Source organism: Elaeis guineensis, chromosome 14, assembly GCF_000442705.2.
Source record: "Elaeis guineensis isolate ETL-2024a chromosome 14, EG11, whole genome shotgun sequence".
NCBI lineage: Eukaryota > Viridiplantae > Streptophyta > Magnoliopsida > Arecales > Arecaceae > Elaeis > Elaeis guineensis.
In genome coordinates this window covers 14,014,915-14,034,884 of record NC_026006.2, presented here as the reverse complement: position 1 = coordinate 14,034,884, position 19,970 = coordinate 14,014,915, and positions in this window count along the sequence as shown.

Sequence of the window (19,970 nt, the reverse complement as noted above, 5' to 3'; positions counted from 1 at the left end):
AGTCCGACACGGAACGCCTCCTAATACAGGCAAAAACGATCGGGTGGGGGAGTGCTAGCCCGGTCGGAGGGGCCAGGAAGCTCCAGGTCATACTCCGGAGAAACTCCATACTGAACCCTTATCAGTAGGAGTTTATCTGGAGTCAGGGAATAGGGAATAGCACCCGACGCAAAAATCGGGCGAAGCCCGATCCCAGGAGTGGATTCGTCTACAGGATGGGGCTCCTGGGGGGCTGAGGCAGAAGAACTCCCGGAACCGCTAGAGGCAGAGGCGCCGGAAGACATTTCGAACGACTTCAAATAAAGACCCTAAGGATCCCGAAGAAAACAGACGGGACAAAGGATGAGAGGTTGCGGGAGACCAACTCAAAGGAATGCAACAGAAGAAAATGGAGGAGAAAAGGCCCCTAAATGGCAAGAAGAAAAATGAAGGTTCTGGGACTAACCTAAATCACCCTGAAGGATGTAGAGGGGCGAGGACAGGGATGACTCGAAGGATGCCTAGGGCAAAGAAGATGCCAAGGAGGGTCAGGACTCTCGGAGAAAAGGCGGATGCCGATAGAACTTTCAGGCGGAAAGGCAGGTTTAAATAGACCCCAGGATCCGGGGCCATAATGATTGCGAATCCCCTAGGCCGACCTGCGCTCGACACGTGTCCCACTCGCCACGGTGGGCAGCTAAAAGCGGCTGACAGCTGACGGAGCCATTACTGTGCCATACCTGGGCCAGCATACCAGCATGAATTTCGAAGGGTCCCTTCAAATCGCCCTGATTCGAAAAGACTCCAGCACGCGCGCATTTAATGATAAAATATCTGGGGGCGATCGTGCACAAGATTCAAGAGGATAACTTTGGCTGCAAAAATTTTTTTGTACTTCCTTCATTCAAAATTCGAACTCGAAAGTAGGGGGACTGGTGTTGGGTATAAAATACCTCCCAACCGAAGTTCGTGATGGGAGTGACCCTCCGGGGATCCAACTGACTTTCGACCTCCGGCAACATCTCTTCAAACCTCCCGGGTGGCCGAGCCTCCGCTGCACTCCCAAGTTTTGCCGACGGATAGGACCCCACCAGCGTCGATCGGATTCTTCGTGATGTCCAGACTCCTACGAGAGTCGGACCTCGCCCACGACTTCACCTGCAGACTCCGTTCGGACTCCTACGGGAGCCAGACCTCGCCCACGACTTTACCTGCAGACTCCGTCCGGACTCCTATGGGAGCCAGACCTCGCCCACGACTTCACCTGCAGACTTCGTCCGGACTCCTACGGGAGCCGGACCTCGCCCACGACTTCACCTGCAGACTCCGTCCGGACTCCTATGGGAGCCGGACCTCGCCCACGACTTCATCTACAGACTCCATCCGGACTCCTACGGGAGCCGGACCTCACCCACGACTTCACCTGCAGACTCCGTCCGGACTCCTACTGGAGCCGGACCTCGCCCATGACTTCATCTGCAAGCTCCGCCCGGGCTCCTACAGGAGCCGGACTCCGTCGGTGACTCCTGCTGCAGGTAAACTTCATCCGGACTCCTACAGGAGCCGGACTTCATCCCTGATCCTAATTGCAGGTAATCTTCGTCCGGACTCCTACGGGAGCCGGACTTCGCCCACGACTTCACCTGCAGACTCCGTCCGGACTCCTACGGGAGCCGTACCTCACCCACGACTTCACCTGCAGGCTCCGCCCGGACTCCCACGGGAGCTAGATCTCGTCTCCGACTCCTACTGCAGGTAAACTTTGTCCAGACTCCTACAAGAGCCGGACTTCGTCCCTGACTCTAATTGTAGGTAAACTTTATCCGGGCTCCTACGGGAGCCGGACCTCACCCACGACTTCACCTGCAGGCTCCGCCCGGACTCCTACGGGAGCCAGACTCCGCCCACGACTCCCGCTGCAGGTAAACTTCATCCGGACTCCTACGGGAGCTGAACTTCGTCCCTGATTCTAATTGCAGGTAAACTTTGTCCGAGCTCCTACGGGAGCCGGACCTCACCCACGACTTCACCTGCAAGCTCCGTCCGGACTCCTACAGGAGCCAGATCTCATCTCCGACTCCTGCTGCAGGTAAACTTCGTCCGGACTCCTACGGGAGCCGGACTTCATCCCTGATCCTAATTGCAGGTAAACTTCATCCGGACTCCTACGGGAGCCGGACCTCACCCATGACTTCACCTGCAGACTCCGTCCGGACTCCTACGGGAGCCGGACCTCACCCATGACTTCACCTGCAGACTCCGTCTGGACTCCTACGGGAGCCGGACCTCGCCCATGACTTCACCTGTAGGCTCCGCCCGAACTCCTATGGGAGCCAGATCTCATCTCTGACTCCTACTGCAGGTAAACTTCGTCCGGACTCCTACGGGAGCCAGACTTCATCCCTGACTCTAATTGCAGGTAAACTTTATCCGGGCTCCTACGGGAGTCAGACCTCGCCCATGACTTCACCTGCAGGCTCTACCCAGACTCCTACGAGAGCCGAACCTCGCCCACGACTTCACTTGCAGACTCCGCACAGGCTCCTACAGGAGCTGGACTCCACCCACGACTCCCGCTGCAGGTAAACTTCATCCGGACTCCTACAGGAGCCAGACTTCGTCCCTGACTCTAATTGAAGATAAACTTTGTCCGGACTCCTATGGGAGCCGGACTTCACCCCTAACTGTGGCTGCAAGTAGACTTCGCCCGGGCTCCTACAGGAGCCGGGTCTCGCCCCCAACTTCGACTGCGGAAAGGCTTCACCCAGACTCCTACGGGAGCTGGGCTCCATCCTCGACCCCGATTGCTGGTAAACTTCATCCGGACTCCTACGGGAGCCGGACTTCACCCCTGACCTTGATTGGAGGTAGACTTCGCCCAGGCTCCTACGGGAGCCGGATCTTGTCCCCGACTTCAACAGAAAGAAGACTCCGTTTGGGCTCCTGCGAGAGCCGTACTCCAAGCTCCTCTCAGACGGGTAGCCAGTCATATCTCCTCATCAAACACCCCAGCCGAACTCTGGCCGATAGGCCTGGACCCCCTGGCAGGCCGCAGCAACGGCCACGACTTTGCTCCACCTCCTGCAATGGATTTCATGCGGCTCCATCACTCCCTGGCAGGCTATAATAGTGGTCACGATCCTGCTCCACTTCCTGCGATGGATACCGCATGATTCTTCCATTCTCTGGCAAGTCGCGACAACGGACGCCGCTCCACTCCCCGTGGCAGACTCCACGTGGCATGCCCCAGTGATAGCCACGGGTCCACTCCACTACTCTTCGCAACAAACTTTCCCTAACTCTGGGCAGCCCACTGCCAGACGGTTACAGGCATCGCTATCAGTTTGTTGCCCCCTTCGCCTATAAAAAGGAGACCCCAGATACGTTATTCTATAAGCTCTCATTTTTACCTAGAAACTCTGCTAAAATTTTTATTCGAGCACCCATTCTTGTTGAGGCAGAGAACTGACTTGAGCGTCGGAGGGTCTTGTTGGAGCAACCCCACCTCCGGTTTAGACTTCTTTTGCAGGTCCCGAAGGTGACCGCGACTCCAGCTTCTCCGGTGCAAGTGGATTTTTGTACCAACAAGGGTCATGGTGATGTCATAATACCTTTGATGAGGCGATGTCTGACATCGATTTCGAAAAATGATTAGATGCAATGAAGTCAGAAATTGACTCGATGCATTCGAACCAAGTATGGACCTTAGTGGATCCACTTAAGGGTATAGTACCATTAGGTACTGATGGTAAGATAGAAACCTATATAGTTAGGCTTGTGGCAAAAGATTATAGCCAATGCGAGGATATTAACTATGAAAAAACTTTTTTATTTGTAGCTATGTTGAAGTCCATCCGTACTCTACTTGCTATTGCAGTTTATTATGATTATGAAATCTGACAGATGAATATAAAAACTACTTTCTTGAATGGATATCTCGAGGCAAATATTTATATGGAACAGCCTTTGGGTTTTACATCTGATGATGATGATCATAGAGTCTGCAAGCTGCAAAGGTCCATATATGGATTAAAGCAAGCTTCTCAGAGTTGAAATTTTTATTTTGATGATGCGATCAAATCATTTGATTTCATCAAGAATGAAGAGAAATCTTGTATATACAAAAGGGTCAGTGAGAGTGCAATAACATTCTTCGTATTATACGTGGATGATATTCTCCTCATTGAAAATGATATTCTCATGTTGATCATGGTCAAAAGATGGTTGTCTAAAGAATTCTCCATGAAAGACTTAGGAAAAGTATCTTATATTCTTGGAATAAAGGTCTATAGTGATAAATCTAAAAGGATGCTGGGCTTGTCATAAAAGCGTACATAGAGAAAGTACTGAAGAGGTTCAGCGTGAAAAACCCTAAAAGAGAATTTTTACCTCTTAGTCATGGGATTCATCTTTCCAAGATAATGTGTCTGACCACATTTGAGGAAGTTCAGTGCATGAGTAAGATTTTTTATGCCCCAGCCATAAGAAGCCTCATGTATGCCATACTATGTACTCGACCTGATATTATCCTTGCTGTGAGTATCACGAGTAGGTATTAGTCGAATCCAAATGAGGAGCACTGGATAGCTGTGAAGAACATCCTTAAATACTTAAGAAAAATTAAGGATTTATTCTTGATCTATGGAGGAGGTTCTGAATTATGAATCGAGTGGTATACTGATTCAAACTCTATATCTGATCCTAATGATAGAAAGTCTACATCAGGATATGTGTTCGTATGCAATAGTGGCGTAGTCAGCTAAAAGAGTTTCAAGCAACCCATCATAGCATATTCGACCATAGAGGCTGAATATGTCATTGCTTCGGATGCTGCAAAAAAAGGCTTCTAGCTCAAGAAGTTTGTTGCAGAACTTGAGGTTATGACATCGGATACCATACCACTTTATTATGACAACAATGGAGCCATAGCATGTACTAAAGAGTCGAGGTCTCATCAAAAATCAAAGCATATCGAACAGCGATACCATATCATACATGACTACCTCAAAAAGAAACCCTTAATTCATTTGATCCAAAATCTTAGGCATCCAACAATTGAAGCCCAATGAATCTAATTCATTTAGATTATTAGTGGATAATTTAGTTTGAATTAATCTTATCAAATAAAAAATTCAAACATAAAAGAAAAATTGGATCGAACCATGTGCTAGCAAGGTTATTTTGAACCCAATAGGATTTCTCTAAATCTAATTAAGACTTTATAAACCCAGTTGCTTATTTTAAGTCTAATCTTTTTGTTGTGTGATCTCATAAGTTTAATTCTATCTGGTAGTGAGATATACAATGATCTCTAACATTATGTTATTGAAATTTTTTTCAATGGATCAAAATAATTTCACTCTAACTTATCAAGGATTGTCGATCTTGAGCAATCCTAGTAAGCTCTTACAATCCATCAGTGATACCTAGCAGTACATAGTGGCAATCCAGTAGAACCGAAAGTGAACCTCAAGGTATAGTTAACATGTGATTCAGTCTCTTTATCATGAGTTCCGATTAGATGATAGGTCATGGATAAATCGTTAAACCTCATCATCAGTCATATGATAGATTCGATCAGCTCAAGTCCAATTGTGATCCTTATGAAAATTTTTTTCCAACAATCACATTACTGTGGCCACAGACTCTCAAACTTAGCCTTTCAAATCTCATAGGACTACTCCTTTCTATCAAGATCGATAGATCTCATCTTAATGTGCACCCTACTCTTACAGTAGATCAACTGTCGCCTACATCCACTACAAGGGCTCATTGAGATCATATTTTGTGTCAGTCAAACTCCAGTAATCTCATTGTGAGCAGTCATGCCATCATAGGTTAAACGATCATTCACACAACTACAGCATTGAGATAATCACCAATGATCGAGTAAAAATCCAAGTGATCTCTCATATGGTCACGCTTAGTATCAGTTATTCTCTAACAACTACTCACACTCGTCGCTCAGTGTCTCTACACTGTAGATCAGAGACTTATCTATCTCAAAAGAAGTAATCTGTACGTCAGTCTATCTGGATCGATCACCATCCTCATAATGATATTATGATCGAGAGTATTTAAGAATTAAATATATATCTCTAATTCTCCATACTTTGAGAATATGTATCGAAATATTAATTTCATAGATGATTCAAGGATACATCACACTTGAATAAAAAATAAATTTATTCTTTTATTGATCAAATCAATATATTAAGTATAAAATTACATCCTAGCTTTATTACAATGTATCAGCCATATTAGCTTCTAGGACATACATCTAACATAGAGAATTCAGAAATGAAGTAGAAAAATAAACAGATAAACTCATTAAGGTTCTTCGATCTGATCGAAGAGGTGAATACCTTAGTCAAAAATTTTTAAAATATCTTAAGGATAATGACATAGTCTTTTAGTAGACTCCTTCTGAAACATCTTAGCTCAACGGGGTATTCAAAAGGAAGAATAGGACCCTATTAGATATGGTTAGATCAATGATGAGCTTCACTAATTTATCCTTATATCTTTGGGGACATGCCTTATTAACTACAATTCACCTATTGAATAGTGTTCCATCAAAATCCATTCCTACCACACTGCATGAGAAATGGTATGGTAAGAAGTCGAGTCTAGATTATCTTAAGACTTGGAGATGTCCAGCCTATATCAAGAGATAGATGGCTTATAAATTAAAGGATAGATCGGTAATAGCTCATTTTATAGGGTATCCAAAAGAATCAATAGGATACTACTTCTACTTTCCACAAGATCACAATGTGATTGTGAGTCAGAATGCCATATTCTTAAAAAAATAGTTTATCCAGGATGGTGGCAGTGGAAGGTTAGTTGAGCTCGAAGAGAAGGTCTTTGAAGAGCAAAGAGCTATAGATCCTTAAGAACCCATTATTCATAAGCTAGTAGTTGATATTCCTCTACCACCTCGTAGATCTAATAGGATCTTTCGATCTCCTAAAAGGTACATGAGTATGCTTACAGAAAAAATAGAAGAAATATTTCTTATGGAAGATAAGGATCATGGTGATGATCCTAATACCTTTGATGAGGTGATGTCTGCCATCGATTTTGAGAAATAGTTAGATACAATAAAGTTAGAAATTGACTCGATGCATTTGAACCAAGTATGGACCTTAGTGGATCCACCCGAGGATATAGTACCCATTGGATGTAAATGGATCTACAAAAGAAAAATAGGTATCGATGGTAAGATAGAGACCTATAAAGTTAGGCTTGTGGCAAAAGGTTATAGCTAGTGCGAGGACATTGACTATCAAAAAATTTTTTTGCCCGTAGCTATGCTGAAGTCCATCCACACTCAGCTTGCTATTGCAGTTTGTTATGATTATGAAATCTAGCAGATAGATGTGAAAACTACTTTCTTGAATGGATATCTTGAGGAAGATATCTATATGGAACAACCTTTAGGTTTCACATATGGTAATAGTGATGACAGAGTCTACAAGCTGCGAAAATCCATATATGGATTAAAGCAAGCTTCTCAGAGTTGGAATTTTTATTTTGATGATGCGATCAAATCATTTGATTTCATCAAGAATAAAAAAAAAATTATATATATGAAAAGATCAATGAGAGTGCAATAACATTCCTTGTATTATACGTGGATGATATTCTCATTGAAAATGATATTCCCATGTTAACCACAGTCAAAAGATGGTTGTCTAAAGAATTCTTTATGAAAGACCTAAGAAAAGCATCCTATATTCTTGAAATAATAGTCTATAGAGATAGATCTAAAAGGATGCTAGGCTTGTCACAAAAGCTGTACATAGAGAAAGTACTGAAGATGTTCAGTATGAAAAACTCTAAAAGAGGACTTTTATCTCTTAAGCATGGTATTCATCTTTCCAAGATGATGTGTCCGACCATATCTAAGGAAGTTCAGTGCATGAGTAGGATTCCTTATTCCTCAGTCATAGGGAGCCTCATGTATGCTATGCTATGTACTCGACTTGATATTGCCCTTGCTGTGAGTGTCACGAATAGGTATTAGTCGAATCCAGATGAGGAGCACTAGATAGTTGTGAAGAACATCCCTAAGTACTTAAGAAGAACTCAGGATTTGCTCTTGATCTATGGAGGAGGTTCTGAATTGCGAATCGAGGGATATACTGATTCAGACTTCATATCTGATCCTGATGATAGAAAGTTTATATCAGGATATGTGTTCGTATCAATGATGGCACAATTAGCTGGAAGAGTTCCAAGCAACCTATCATAGTGGATTCAACCATAGAGGTTAAATATATCACTACTTTAGATGTTGCAAAGGAAGGCTTCTAGCTCAAGAAGTTCATCATGGAACTTGGGGTTATGACATCAGATGCCATATCACTTTATTGCGACAATAATGGAGCCATAGCATGTACTAAGGAGCCGAGGTTTCATCAAAAATCAAAGCATATCGAATGGTAGTACCATATCATACGCAACTTTCTCAAAAAAAAATATATCAAGGTGCGAAGAGTAGACTTTGCGGATAACATGGCAAATCCACTGGCAAAGCAATTGAGCTAGCCAAAGATAGAAGTCCACCTTGGAAAGATGGGACTTAGATTAGTGGCCAATTCACTTTAGTCCAAGAAGAAGATTGTTGAATGTATGTCCTAAAAGTCAATATGGCTGACACATTATAATAAAGCTAGGATATAATTTTATACTTAATACATTGATTTGATCAATAAAAAGATAAGTTTATTTTTTATTCAAGTGTGATGTGTCCTTGAATCATCCATAGAATTAATATTTCGATACATATTCTCAAAGTATTGACAATTAGAGACATATATTTAATTCCTATATGCTCCTGATCATAGTATCATCATGAGGATGATGATTGATCCAGATAGACTGGTGCACAGATCACTTTTTTTGAGGTAGATGAGTTTTTGGTCTACAATATAGAGACACTGAGCGATGAGTACGGTAGTTGTTAGAAAACAACTAGTACTGAGCGTGATCATACGATAGATCACTTAGATTTCTACTCAATCGTCAATGATTGTCTTGATGCTATAGTTGTGTGAATGATTCATTGATCTGCGATAGTATGATTGCTCATAGTGAGGCTGCTAGAGTTTGACTGGCACATAAACATGATCTCAAGGAGCCTTTATAGTGGATGTTGACGATAGTTGGTCTACTGCAAGAGTAGGGTGCGCATCAAGATGAAATCTATCAATTTTGATAGAAAGGAGTAGCCCTATAGAATTTGAAAGACTAAGTCTGAGAGTCTGTGGTCACACTAGTATGATTGATGGAAAAGAGTTTCCATAAGGATCACAATTAGATTTGAACTGATCAAATCTATCATATGACTAATGATGAGGTTTGACGATTTATCCATGACCTGCCATTTAGTCAAAATTCATGATAAAGGGACTGAATCACATGTGAACTATACTTTTAGATTTTTTTTTGATTCTACTAGGTTGCCACTACATACTGCTAGGTGTCACTACTAGATTGTGAGAGTTCACTTGGATTGCACAGAATTGACAATCTTTGATGAGTTAGAGTGAAATTATTTCGATCCATTGAAATGAGTTTCAATGATACTATGATAGAGACATTGTATATCTCACTACCAGATAGAATTGAATCTATGAGGTCACACAATAAAAGAATTAGATCTGAAATAAACAATTGGGCTTATAAAGTCTCAATTGGGTTTAGAGAAATTCTATTGGGTTCAGAGTAATCTTGCTAGCACATGGTTGGATCTAATTTTTTCTTTACGTTTAAATTTTTTATTTGATAAGATTAATTTAAATTTAATTATCTACTAATAATCTAAATAAATTAGATTCATTGAGCTTCAATTGTTGGATGCCTAGGATTTTGGATCAAATGAATTAAGAGTTCAAGTCCTTAATTTATTTTTTTGATAGTTTTGATTGGACGCCACTTGATTTGATCAAGTTGGGTGTGCCCACCCATTAGAGGGTGTGTGGGACCAGCATGGGGCATCCCATAGGTGTCATGTGGTGTGTGTATTTGTGGGTGCAAAGGCTCCAATAGTTGGCACCTAAAGGATCTCCTAAAAGAAGTCAAATAACTAAAAGAATAAAGATTCCTAATGTAAGTAGAAGTTGTATTAAGTGGTTGTTTGGTTTTGAATAAGATTCAAATCTTATACCAATTTAAAGGAGCCTTCTCTAAGGCCTCTAGACAATTGAACCAGCTGAAGCGAAATTCAGTGCAGGGGTAAAATAGTAATTTTAAAACTTTTTCAAAATTATAATTTTACAGTAAAAAATATTAATTAATCTAATTAATTAACATGTGTTTACCCTACACTAGGATGTAAATATGATATACAGCATGCGTGGATTTAAATTTGAAATTCAAATTTGAACAGTAAATAATTTACTGTTCTGTGTTCAGAATACAATACCTTTGTGCAGGTAGTCGATCACCGCAATCTGATTACCGTCGGGAGGTTCTGATCACCATAACACAGCCATACAGTGTGTCTGGCCTCTACGGATCATCCACACGAGGCTCCCGATCTGATCGGCTCCTTACAAGTGCTAGCTCATTATAGAACCCTTTCTACGGCTGATGCTGATCAAACTCCTTCGATCGATGTCTGTCGATTATACAAATACTCTAGATCATCATCAAATGTGCTTGAGAGGTAGATGATTCTCTCCCTTGAATTTGGTGGGCTCACGACACTCGTAGCTCACTAACTCACTTTTCGAACCCCAGGCTGAAACCCTAGGGAACACACTGAAAACCCTGCACCCAATTTCTTTCTTTTCTTTCTTTTTCTCTTGAAAGGTTTTGGACCTTTGCCTCATGCACAAAAGTTTCTCACACCCCACTTTATTTCTCAAAATTTTTCTACACACGTCCCACCTCCCTATCTCTTTTAAAATAGTTCAAAACGTGTCTTATCCGCATGAGAGGATAAAGACAAGTGGTTACACATTTGAATTCAAATCAAATTTGAATTCAAACTAAAACCAACTCATCCCTATCCACTTGGGCGTGAGAAGAGAAGGTGCAAGGCTGCTTTGTGCATGGAAAGGTTTTACGAGAAACTCTTTCTCGTGTGAGATATGGGGCGCACAAGATGGATAATGATGAAGGCGCAAGAGATAAGTTATCCATTCAAATTCAAACACGCTTTGAATTTGAATGGCTAACTAATCAATTTTATCCAATGATTGGCGCACAAGAGTGGGTGTGAGAAGGGCTTTGCATGAGAGAAAATTCATGAGAAGTTTCTTCTCATGATTTCAAATGGGTGCAGAGATATTAGGTGGTGCAGAGATTCAAATTCAAATGGTGGTTTGATCTTAATTGAACCAACCTAATCAAAATAGGTTAAGCACAATTAGACTAAATTAAACCTAACTTAATTAGGCTTAATTAAGCATAATCAAATCTTAATCAAATCAAGAATTGACTAAGCCCAACCCCTGATCAAATCAGGGACCAAACCATCTCGACGATTAGGTCAACTCTTAACCTAATCGGGTCAAACCCAACTGAATCCAATTCAATTGGACTTGATCCAAAAATAATTACTCAATCAAATTGAGTTAATTAGTGATCAAATCACTAATTAAATCTCTCATAAATATTGAGTCTAAATCCAATGGGCAATCGGGTATCAAAGTCCATCAATATGAAACCTTGATCGAAGAGTCCCAAACCAGTGGGACTCTTGACCCCGAAACCCAAAATGTATGGGACTCGTGATCAAAGAATCCTGATTCTCGATCATAGAGTCTAAATATGTAGGACTCATAGTCCACAAATATTAGGACTCTTCATCAGCCATCAGATCAGATAGGAACCTCTAATGTGTGTGACCCCGCAGGTTCGAACCTAAGCCGATAGCACAGGAACCAATTCCTGTACTAATCGAAGTGACCATCTAGCAATGGTACCCGACATTTAGATAGATTGAATAGTCACAATCACAACACTCAGAACCTACGTGAATATGGTTACTGTATAATTCATCCCTTTTGACCCTTGTGTTTAGGATGACTCAGGGTTAAATTGTCAACCCTGATTAGATCATCCAAATCGTGCTCAACTCAAACAGTCCTATGACTCCTCACTAGGACTACCCTGGTCAAGGTTTTGCTAAATTAAAACATGATTGTACATAGCTCCTGAACTGGAGTGGTCAATTCTATCTTGACACACGCACTGACAAGTCAAGTATTTGACTACACCCAGCAGCCTTCCGTCACTGAATTAGAAATTCTAGTCCAGTGCCTAAGTACAGTGAGTTGCTTGCAAGTCACCATGGCTGTCTCAGGTCAGAGAGACATTTATACCCATATCCCATCGGAGCAAATCTTGACAGTAGAGATAGCTCCGGAGTCGGTCACGTTCAGTGCAGATGTACCCTTATATCTCACCTGTATGCCATACCAGTGTCTCCACACTCTTTGGTTAAGAAGACAACCAACCTATATGGCACACAACGACCTATGCTCGATAAACATTATTGTCCTTGGTAACAACGTATCATTTGATCGTGAACAGGTTTAAGGACTAAATGACAAATCCTCCTTTGTTGAGTCTAAATAGTCCTAAGGACTTCACCACAACACAAGAGTTCATTAGAAGATGACAATTTATGATGAAAAATATCAAAATAACTTTTATTTATTTATGATTTATGTACTAATATAATAAAGAGCACAACCGTCAACAGGCTGACAATTGACTTTGGGATACTATTCCCAACAATCTCCAACTTGGCCTAAAGCCAATCAGTGCAGTATCTAATACCCATCTTTGACTTGAAGTCGTCGAACTCCTTCACCGCAATGGCTTTAGTGAATGGGTCGGCTAGGTTCTCCTTTCCGTCGATCTTTTGAAGGTCGACGTCACCTCGATCCATGATTTTTTGGATGAGATGGTAGTGGTGCAAAATATACTTCGTCTGCTGGTGTTCTTTTGGTTCCTTCGCCTGAGCAATGGCTCCAGAGTTGTCACAATAGAGCAGAACTGGACCAACAAGGGAGGGTGCCATTCCAAGCTCGGTGATGAATTTTCTCAGCCACACCACTTCTTTGGCAGCATCTGATGCAGCGACATACTCCGCTTCGCAAACTGAATCAGCCATAGTGTGCTGCTTGAAACTTTTCCAGCAGATAGCCCCACCATTAAGGGTAAAAATAAATCCCGACACACTCTTGCTGTCATCATGATCAGACTGAAAATTAGAGTCTGTAAACCCTATAAGTCTCAAGTCTGATTCACCATAAACAAGCCACTGGTCCTTAGTATTTCTTAAATACTTCAGGATGGTTTTAACAACCTTCCAGTGATTATCTCCTGGATCAGATTGGTATCTACTCACTACCCCTAGTGAGTATGCCGCATCTGGTCGTGTACATGTCATGACGTACATGATAGATCCTACTGCTGAAGCATATAGAATTCTACCCATACGCTCTCTCTCTTGAGGTGTTGTCGAACAATCTCTCTTCGAGAGAGAAATTCCATGGCCTATCGGTAGATAGCCTTTCTTGGAATTCTCCATGCTGAATTTCTTCAGCATAGTATCAATGTACGTGGACTGAGATAAGCCAAGCAACCTTTTAGATCTATCCCTATAGATCCTCATCTCTAGGATGTAGGAAGATTCTCCCAGATTTTTCATGGAGAATTATGACGACAGCCAAATCTTTATTCCCTGTAATGCAGGGATATCATTCCCAATTAAGAGAATGTCATCCACATACAATACAAGAAATACTACTACTGGACCATTAGCCCACTTATAAATGCAGGGCTCTTCTCCATTCTTAACGAAGTCATACGTCTTGATCATCCTATCAAAATATATGTTCCAACTCAGGGATGCCTGCATAAGTCCATAAATAGACCTCTGTAGCCTGTACACTTTAGACTCATCTGTGGATGTGAATCCTTCAGGTTGTATCATATACACCTCTTCGTCCAATTCTCTATTTAGGAAAGCTGTCTTCACATCCATCTATCAGATTTCATAGTCCAGATGGGCAGCTATCGCAAACATAATCCGAATGGATTTGAGCATTACCATAGGAGAAAACATCTCATCATAGTCTATACCATAACGTTGACGATATCCCTTGGCAACCAGACGAGCTTTATAGGTTTCGACCTTTCCGTCTGCACCCCTCTTCCTCTTGAAGACCCACTTACACCCTATGGGTTTTACTCCTTCGGGTGGGTCAACCAATGTCACACATCATTGACCTTCATGGACTCCATTTCGGATTTCATGGCCTCTAGCTATTTCTCAGAGTCAGGTCTCTGCATTGCATCCATGTAGGTGATCGGATTCTCATCATTTTCATCAAGTTCGATAGGATCTCCATCCCAGACCTTGAAACCATAGTATCTTTCCGGTTGACGTGGTACTCTACCAGATCGCCTTAAAGGTGCAAGAACAATGGGCTTCAGATCTGATCTAATCAAATCCGATTCAGGTTCAGCTACTTATGTCAGTTTTTTCACCTGTCGAACTTCCTCAAGTTCGACCTTAGAGGCAACAGTCCCTTCACCAAGGAACTCTTTTTCTAAAAAAATTATCTTAAGGCTGACAAACACCTTTTGCTCATCAGCTAGGTATAAATAATATCCTTTGGTCTCTTTTGGGTACCCTATGAGATTACACTTGTCTGACCTAGGTCCAAGCTTGTCCATAATTAAACATTTAACATAAGCTGGACACCCTCAAATCCTAAGGTGCGAGAGTACTGGCTTACGTCCTATCCATAACTCATATGGCATTTTGGTTACAGACTTACTCGGAACCCTATTTAGAAGGTAACAAGTCGATTCGAGCGTATATCCCCAGAGGAAGACCAATAGACTAGCAAACCCCATCATGGATCGGACCATGTCTAACAAGGTCCAATTCCTCCTTTCAGACACACCATTATGCTGTGGTGTTCCAGGAGGAGTCCACTGAGAGAGAATCCCATTCTCCCCTAAATATGTCAAAAACTCATTGAAAAGGTATTCACCTCCTCGATCAGATCGAAGAGTTTTAATACACTTTTCAGTTTATTTTTCTACCTCATTTCAGAATAGTTTGAACATTTCAAACGACTCTGACTTATGCTTCATTAAATAGACATACCCATACCTCGATAGGTCATCTGTGAAGGTTATGAAGTAGAAATATCCACCTCTTGCACTTGAGCTCATGGGTCCACATACATCAGAATGTACCAGACCCAAGAGTTTACTGGCTCGCTCACCTTTTCCAATAAAATGTGACTTGGTCATCTTCCCAAGAAGACAGGACTCACAGGTTGGAAGTGATTCACAATCACCAACTTCAAGAATTTCTTCTTGAGCCAACCTATTTATCCTGTTCTTATTGATATGACCTAGCTTACAATGCCAAAGGTAGACTTCTGACACATTATCTATTCTAGGGTATTTACCGGAGGTTTGAACCACATTAACAGGTTGTCATAGTAAGTAAATTTTATTATTTAGTTGTCTAATAAACATTGTAACACCATTCAAAATGATATTACAAATATTTTTTTTATTAAAAATTGATAACCGTACATGGCCAAAAGGCCTACAGAAATAATATTTAATAAAAAGCTTGGACAATAGTGACATTCACTTAGAATTACATTACGAGAATTGATTACAAGGTTCATGATTCCTAAAGCTAGAACTGGAACTTTACTTTCATCTCCAACGTTCCGGAACCTCTCGCCATCATCAAATCTCCTACTGACCTGCAGACCCTGTATCGAATTGCAAATATGATAAGAGCTTCCGGTATCCAATACCCAGGTAGTAGTATCACAAATGGAAAAGTTGCAAGGTGTTATCATATAATTACCTTGCTTCTTCTTCGGCCTGTTCGAGTCCAGGGAGGCAATGTATAGAGGACAGTTCCTCTTCCAATGCCCCTGCTTCTTGCAAAAGAAGCACTCCGCCTGTCACTAGTCGGGCTTGCGCTTCTTGGTCTGACCCTGTGCATACGTCCCAGCTTGCGGCTACACCTTCTTGTTCTTCTTCTTCTTGTTCTTCTTCCCTTTCTTAAAGGATCGACGACCAGAAGAAGACCCTCCCACAACATTCACCTACTCCTTATGGAGCTGGTGGTCCTTCTCAAAGTTCTACAGCAACCCCAACAAGCCGTGATAGTTCACTGCAGGCTTTGTCATTCGAAAATAAGTAAAGAAGGGGAGGAAGGACTTGGGCAATGAATTAAGGATCGCATCCTTACCGAGCTGCTTGTGCAAGAGAAAGCCCAGTTTACTTAGGCGCTCAATCATTTCGATCATGTACAGTACATGATCGGTGACTAAGGCTCCATCCCTCATCCGAGCATTGAAAATGGCACAACTAGTTTTGTGCCTTTCAATATCGTCAGACGTGCCAAAGGAGTCATTCAATATTTGAAGCATCTCCTGTGGCTGGGCGTTCTCAAACCTGCGGCTGAACTCATCATTCATTGCCGCCAGCATTATGCATCGAATGGTGGTCCGATCGTTGAGCCACTTCTGGTAAGTGTCTCGGACCATTCCTCTAGCATTCGGGGCTGGCTCCTCGGGTGCCGGATCTGTTACCACATAAAGGATCCGCTCATGCTCAAGGATGATTTTTAATTTTCGATACCAACTATCAAAATTAGGTTTCATGAGCTTGTCATTATCTAATAATGATCGGAGCGACAGGGTAGTGGCTATAGCTGCATAAAGGAAAATCAGACCTCTATTAGTACATAAATTATTAATACTAAAGACTTGAACTTTAGTCTAAAGTTTCTCCCAGTATTTTAACGAACTGGTAGCCTCAACCTCCAATTCGAGGAATTACTTTAATTCCTTAGTGGGTACTAGAATCCACAGAGACTACACACGAGCCCAACTTTGGTTGGTCAATCCATGTGCATCTATGGGTAGGTTCATAACCAGTTGTTTCTCTAAACAACTTCTAGTAATTAATTTTTCTCCAGAACCTAATCAGTAGGCTTTGGCCTCCACTGAAAAGATCTGGTTAGGTCCAACCATTAACATGACTTGATTTGGTGAATCGGACCAATAAATGATCAGGCCCGACTTTAGCCAGCCTACCTGACCACCATTAGAAAGACTCAAACCAAATTATCATACTATGAATGATAATTCCATTAGTCAATAAGCACCAGGCCTTTGGGCCTCCAATGATTATTAAACTAATGGACTCATTATCACTCACTTAATGGGCGGCTATGACTTAGTTATCACTATAACTTAATCATTTTTTAGGACCTAATAATTTTTGAGGATTTTATTAAAAGATAGAAGAGAAGAAATTAACCAGCCAATTTCAATCCTCCCACTGACTCCACCAAGTCAGATTAAAAAAGATTTAATTAAAGCTGGCATTAGGAGCACCTAAATCAGTCACACTGATTTACCTAATGACATGGATGAGCCCTAATCACCAAGTGATCTAATCAAAACCTAACTCACCAGGTTGGCCAGATAAGTGAGATCAGTGGTGGGGATATGCCATTAACTCGTCAGAGATCAAATTAATGCGAGTAGCTCCCACTTAAGAACCACTGGTCAAACTGTCGAACTTACCTTAGATAGCAACCGATTCATTAGTTTTAATTTAATCAACTTAGTAAATAAGATTCCATCGCATAGCCATGAATTAAGTCCATCTTGGTCTAGTTAAAGACATGGACCCATTCAACTACAACTATTGGAGTTGAGTCTAGAGTGTCCTTGACCTAATCTAATTTAACTTTTGATTAGATTTGATCAATTACTCTAATTTAATCCATTTCTTTAAGCTAACCTTAGGTCTCACCCAATTATGGACCTAATCCATCTAACCCATTGACCCACAAGTTTATGCAATTGTCTTAGGTCTTAATTCACAATTCTAGACCAACTTGACAACACTTAATTCTTTTAATTAAGTATTTGGACTGATGGGTCAGGGTTTGGCTTTTCGAAAATAATTTTCAAATTTGAAAGGTTTTATTTTCTGTTCACCAAATATGTTGACTCATTTCACAAATAGATCAGCATATTTCATAAATAGCAATCCTATTGCTAATTACATAACAGAAAATAACTCAATCAAAATAAATCATGAATATTCCTTTAGATCTAATCTAACACATTCATGATAAATTTTATAATTAAACTTTTACAATTAAGTCCTTTCGCTACTTCATCTACATGAGATATAATTGCAGTGGCACCCCTACCGCCATAGGAGACCCCATCGAATGGGAGGAGAGGGCCTTTAAACCTACTTTTCTCCTATGACCGGACGGCCATGGCAACCAACCCAATTCGATTACTTGCTACTTGGATCATGTGTATCTAAATATACCAATTTCAAAATTTAAATTTTAAATTTCAAATTTTAAATTTTTGAATTTCAAATTTCAAACAAATTTCAAATTTCAAATTTTTGAATTTTAAATTTTGAATTTTAAATTTTGAATTTAAAATTTGAAATTTCAACCAAATTTTAAATTTTAAATTTCAAATTTTGAATTTTAAATTTTTGAATTTTGAATTTTGAATTTTGAATTTCAAAATTCAAATTTCAAATTTTAAATTTCAAACTTTTGAATTTCGAACAACTTTCAAAATTCAAATTTTAAATTTTGAATTTCAAATTTCAAATTTAAACTTTTAGATTACAACTTAATCTACACATGCAAATTCATATATCATATCTTAGAACCTGCTCTGATACCATTTGAAGTGAAATTCAGTATAGGGGTAAAATGGTAATTTTAAATTTTTTTTCAAAATTATGATTTTACAGGGGAAAATATTAATTAACCTAATTAATTAACATGTGTTTACCCTACACTAGGATCTAAATATGATATACAGTATGCATGGATTTAAATTTGAAATTCAAATTTGAACAGTAAATAATTTACTGTTCTGTGTTCAGAACACAATACCTTTGTGCGAGTAGTCGATCACTGCAATCTGATCACCGTCGGGAGATTCTGATCGCTGCAATATAGCCACACAGTGTGTCTAGCCTCTGTGGATCATCCACACGAGGCTCCCGATCTGATCGGCTCCTCAGAGTGCTAGCTCATTGTAGAGCCCTTTCGACGACTGATGCTGATCGAACTCCTTCGATCGATGTTTGCCGATTCCACAGATGCTCCAGATCATCATCAAACATGCTTGAGAGGTATATGATTCTCTCCCTTGAATTTGGTGGGCTCACGACACTCGTATCTCTCTAACTCACTTCCCGAACCCCAGGCTGAAACCCTAGGGAACACACTGAAAACCCTGTGCCCAATTTTCTTTCTTTTCTTTCTTTTTCTCTCAGAAGGTTTTGGACCTTCACCTCATGCACAATAGTTCCTCACGCCCCACTTTATTTCTCAAAATTTTTCTATGCACGCCCCACCTCCCTATCTCTTTTAAAATAGTTCAAAACGTGTCTTATCCGCATGAGAGGATAAAGACAAGTGGTTACACATTTGAATTCAAATCAAATTTGAATTCAAACTAAAACCAACTCATCCCTATCCACTTGGGTGTGAGAAGAGAAGGTGCGAGGCTGCTTTATGCATAGAAAGGTTTCATGAGAAACTCTTTCTCGTGTGAGATATGGGGCGCACAAGATGGATAATGATGAAGGCGCAAGAGATAAGTTATCCATTCAAATTCAAACATGCTTTGAATTTGAATGGCTAACTAATCAATTTTATCCAATGATTGGCGCACAAGAGTGGGTGTGAGAAGGGCTTTGTGTGAGAGAAAATTCATGAGAAGTTTCTTCTCATGAATTCAAATGGGTGCAGAGATATTAGGTCGTGCAGGGATTCAAATTCAAATGGTGGTTTGATCTTAATTGAACCAACCTAATCAAAATAGGTTAAGCACAATTAGACTAAATTAAATCCAACATAATTAGGCTTAATTAGACTCAATAAAATCCTAATCAAATCAAGAATTGACTAAGTCCAA